General features: G+C 41.0%; 2 non-coding genes across 2 annotated transcripts; both read left to right on the top strand.

Moving 5' to 3' along the window:
* Positions 1–1,346: 1,346 nt before the first annotated feature.
* LOC112534294 lies at positions 1,347–1,453 on the top strand. The gene has a single exon (XR_003078590.1). It is a non-coding gene; the product is annotated as a small nucleolar RNA R71 (small nucleolar RNA).
* A 2,581-nt stretch (positions 1,454–4,034) lies between these two features.
* LOC112534285 lies at positions 4,035–4,141 on the top strand. The gene has a single exon (XR_003078581.2). It is a non-coding gene; the product is annotated as a small nucleolar RNA R71 (small nucleolar RNA).
* Positions 4,142–5,080: the final 939 nt, after the last annotated feature.

Raw genomic sequence — 5,080 nt, 5'->3', positions numbered from 1 at the left:
ATTGAATGCACATCCTAGTGGATTTTGCCTCCCCCAAACCTAGCTTATTGAACAAACTAGTGGGCATGACATTTATGCTAGCCCCAAATCAGCTAATGCATCATCAACACATAAATTACCTAAAGTGCAGGGAATAGTGAAACTCCCTGGATTGTGACGTTTCTCTAGCAACTTGCTCTGAAACACTGCTGAGCACTCCTCATTAAGTTGAACATAGGAGACCTCCTCCAACTTCCTTTTTCTGCTAAGTATGTCCTTTAAGAACTTAGCATACTTCGGCATCTGCTCCAATGCATCAATAAAAGGCAAGTTAATATGCAGTTGTCTAAAAATATCTAAAAGCTTACTGAACTGCTCTTTCGCCTCTGCTTGTTTAGCTCTAGCAGGATAAGGAATCTTAGGTTGATATTCCCTGACTAGAATTGATTTCACCTTTTGTCCCTCAGGTTCCCTAACCTTACTGCTTGCCTTAACCTGCACATCAATAGTGGCGTCATCAAAAATAGGCTTAGAAGGAGCTGAAACTAACTTACCTGAACACAAAGTGATGGCGTTCACGTGCTCCCTCGGGTTAGACTCAGTGGTGCTCGGAAGCGCTCCTTGCTGCCTCTCAGACAACATCTTAGAGATTTGGCCAATCTGGGTCTCCAAGTTCTGAATCGAGGCCTGCTGGTTCCTAAGTGCACTATCAGTTTGCTGGAACCTCATCTCCGTAGACATCACAAACTTCATCATAAGCTCCTCTAAATTTGACTTCTTTTCTGGTAGAGGAGGAGCTTGTGCAGGCCAGCCGAATATTCTGCGGGCTGTGATGAAGTCTCCGAAACCAGTGGACCACTGAGCGTTATTGTTCCTCCAACTGAAGTTGGGATGATTGCGCCACCCAGGGTTGTATGTATTGCTGTAAGAATCGTTCTGCTGCCTTGGGGCATTCCCCATATAATTAACCTGTTCAACATCAAAAGACATAGCAGAATTAGATGGAAAAGTAGTAGAGGATGAAGCAAACATACCTCCATGATGCAGTTCACACTTGTAATGCGGGCCACCACAAAACTTCGCGACCAACGTTCATTGCATGAACCGCATCGGAGTTGGTCGATCTTCTTGGCTAGAAGCTCCACTTGAGCTGCCAAGGTTGCTGTAGAGTCCACTTGGTTGACCACTCCTGTCTTCCTGGTCGGCTCTAGAGGATTGCCAACGATAGTTGTTCATGGCCATTTCCTCTATCGGGGTTCCGAGCACGCTCGGGCGTCTTACTATTTAGCGCCCCACTGCTGCGGTATCCACCATCGCCTCGTTGCAAGGTTCAACCCGTAGAAGGTCCGAACTGCATCCACACCGGCAATCCGTGATGTGGGCAGCATCTCAAAAGATCTTTAAATCTCTCCCATGCATCGTACATGCTTTCATCATCAAACTGCACAAAAGAAGATATGTCATTTCTAAGTTTAGCAGTTTTAGTGGGAGGAAAATACTTATATAAAAATTTTTCGGCCAACGCCTTCCAGGTAGTGATCGTCTATTGTGGAAGAGATTGCAGCCATCTCTTTGCTCTGTCCCTTAAGGAAAATGGAAACAATCTCAGCCTAATGGCATCATCGGTTGTTCAATTTATCTTGAATGTGTCACAAATCTCCAAAAAGTTAGAGATATGTGCATTGGGATCCTCGCTGGGCAATCCTCCAAATTGCACGCTTTGTTGGATCATCTGGATAACATTGGCCTTTATCTCAAAATTATTGGCCGCTACAGCAGGTCTGACTATACTCGTTTTCGTCCCATCTAAAGATGGTCGAGCAAACTCGTACATCGTCCTCTGATCATCGTTGAACTGGGGGTCATGGTTTTCCATTGTGTCTAGTCTATCCACAGGTACCTCAACATCAATCTCCTCCTCTTCTAATTGCAACCTCTTCCTTAAGAGTCTGAGGGATCATTCTGGATCAGATAGAGGCTCTATAAGATTCGAGTTTGAGCTCCTGGTCATAAACTACCTGAAACCGAAAGTCCACACAACCACCAATCAACAAAAACAATATAATAATAAATAAATAAATAAATAAATAAATAAAAAATAAAAAATAAATAAAGAATAAATTAATAAACAAATAATGACTAAATTAACACAAAAACAATTCACTCTAGTTCACCATTACTGTGTTCCCCGGCAACGGCGCCAAAAACTTGATGGGCTCTTTATGCAACCTACACCTAAGGCAGTGAACCTACCGATGCAGCCTAGCACTAGTGAGTATCAAGGTCGTATCTCTGGAGATCGGGTGAACCTAGAGTTATTACTGCTTGCTATGATATCTAGTCTGAAATAGGGTGTGAAGGTTCTAACATACCAGCTAATGGTTATGAGTGCAATTAAGTAAATGAAGGACAATGGATAATCAAAAGATAATTGCAAAAAGAGAGACAAACCCAAAAGGGAGCCTAAGTGATGGAATTCTAAAGATGGATTTTATGGATTGCCGATCTTGCTTACCCGTGCCTAAATCCCTGAATTGAATCCCGGTTCCTCTCTCGAGCTTATCGGATTCCTAAACTGCACTAACCTAATGGAATCTCTTCCTATCGGATTACTACAGATTAGCATTAAGTATGATTTAAAACTATTAAGAGTTATTAGTTCTTAATCCGTGAGTAAATCAACCTTATCTCTAAGTGTTAACTACCGGTTCTTACTATTCAATGTCCAGTTGTAACAAGCATTTCTCAAATGTCAAGAAACAACCTAATAAACAATTAATCCAACGTCTCAAATTAACTGAATCAAACTTTTATTGCTGAATAGCAAGAAGATTGCAAGAATGACAATTATAAAAACTAACAATTAAGCATAATCCATCAACAAAGGTGAACCCTAATGGATTCAAAAGATCTAGCTACTCATGTTCATGGTTAAAGCAATTAGGGAACAAAATAAGGAAAAATAAATTAAAGGCATGTACACCCTTCTCTTTCAAGCTGAATGAGAAACCCTAAATTTGCAAATTCGAAATCTCAAACCCTAGTTGCCTCTTGAATGCTCCCAAAGTTTGTCTTGATCTTCAATTCGATGTTGGAACAAGTGAAATCCCTCCTTCAATTGATGAATTTTTGATCTCTCAAGGTCTACAATTGAGGTATAAGAAAATAATTGATTAAGTGTGTGTCTTGGAATTGAGTCCAAAAATCGTCTCCTCCTTCAAAAGAACTCAAAATTGCCTATATAGTTGATTCAGCATGGGAGTCCAGTGACACGGGTCCAGTGTGATGATTCGACCGAGTCGAGCGATCTTGAATCTGTTGTCTTGACTCCTTCCAAGCCGTGCCCAAGTAGTCTTTGAGCCACCACAGTCGTACGGAGGCCGTGGTGGCTACGGAAGTCGTGCTGAAATGGCACAATTGGGGATAGCATCTTACTAATTCAGCACGGCTGGAGTCCAGGCCGTGCTCAACCCTCGGGGTGCTAGTTCTCACCCAATTTGATGGATTTTGGTCCGTAATCACACGTATTTCCCTCGATTATTGATGGTGTCCTTCGAAAATGACCTGAAACGAGAAAGGAAACAAAAGACAGGTGATTCTAGCATAAAACGGGATAATCATGCATAAAAAATGTAAACAATCGGGCATGAAAACATGTGTAGTATGATGCTTATCAATTCCCCATGTAATTAACATGTTCACGGTCAGTAGAAACAATAGATGAAGTAGAGGAGCTAGCAAACATACCTCATGCATTACAGTTTGCACCGTAGTGCGGGCCACCGTAAAACTCACAGCTTATTTAGGCTGCTTGAACCGGCATCTGAAGCTGGTCTAATTTCTTGGTTAGAAGCTCCACTTGAGCTGCCAAGGCTACTGTTTGACTGGCCGACTCCTAGAAGATTACCACTGGTAGTTGTTCATGGCCATCTCCTCTATCAGATTTTGCTTTGCTCCGTCTTCTTGCATTCAAGGCCACTTTGCTGACATCTATCATTTGCCTAGTAGCAAGGTTCAAACTACTGTAAAAGGTCTGAACCTGGATCCATATTAGTAGACCGTGGTGTGGACAGCATCTCAACAAGTCTTTGTACCTCTCCCAAGCATCATACATGCTCTCATCGTCCATTTACACAAAAGAAGAAATGTCATTTCTCAATTTAGCAATCTTAGCTGGAGGAAAGTACTTGTAAAGAAATTTTTCAGCCAAAGATTTCCAGGTAGTGATAGTGTTCGGTGGAAGGGACTGCAACCATCTCTTTGCTCTATCGCTTAAAGAAAATGGAAATAATCTCAGCCGGATGGCATCATCGGTAGTTCCATTTATCTTGAACGTGTCGCATATCTCCAAAAAGTTGGCTATATGGGCATTGGGATCCTCGCTTGGCAACCTCGAAACTGTACACTCTGCTATACCATCTGGATCACATTTGGCTTTATTTCGAAGTTGTTAGCTGCCACCGCTGGTCTGAGTATACTCGTCTGTGTCCCATCCAATGATGGTCTAGCAAACTCGTACATCATTTTGTTAGTGTCTGCCGCAACATTTCCATTATGATTCTCCATCCCTTCTGGTCTATCAACAGGTATCTCAACATCAATCTCCTCCTCTACCGATGGCAAATGCTTCCTTAAAAGTCTGAGGGATCGCTCTGGATCAGACAAAGGCTCTACAAGATCAGAGCTAGAGCTCCTGGTCATAAACTACCTAAGAATGGAAGGTAGCAACCAAAGAACAGAAGTAATTAAAAGAATAAAATAATAAAATAAAGTAAAATAAAGATAGAAAAATAAAAAATTGCTAAATTAATTCTTAACTAAATTCGGTCTTTCTCTCGAGATAACCGAATTCCTAAACCTAATAACCTAAAGTTGGAATTTCTTCCTAATGATCGATTATTAATTTAGCATTAAGCTTTAACCCGCCTCTATTAAGCTTTGTTAATTCTTAATCTGGCTAGTCAATTACCCTTATCTCTAAGTGATCATTAATGAGTTTTTGCTATTCAAATTTCCAATTACTAAATGAATTTCACAATTACATAAAGCAATCTAAATACCACAACTCACAACGTCTCATGAATAATGTGATTTTTCATTA

This window comes from Ricinus communis, chromosome 6 (assembly GCF_019578655.1).
Source record: "Ricinus communis isolate WT05 ecotype wild-type chromosome 6, ASM1957865v1, whole genome shotgun sequence".
NCBI classification, from domain to species: domain Eukaryota; kingdom Viridiplantae; phylum Streptophyta; class Magnoliopsida; order Malpighiales; family Euphorbiaceae; genus Ricinus; species Ricinus communis.
This window is presented reverse-complemented; position numbering and strand designations above follow the sequence as displayed.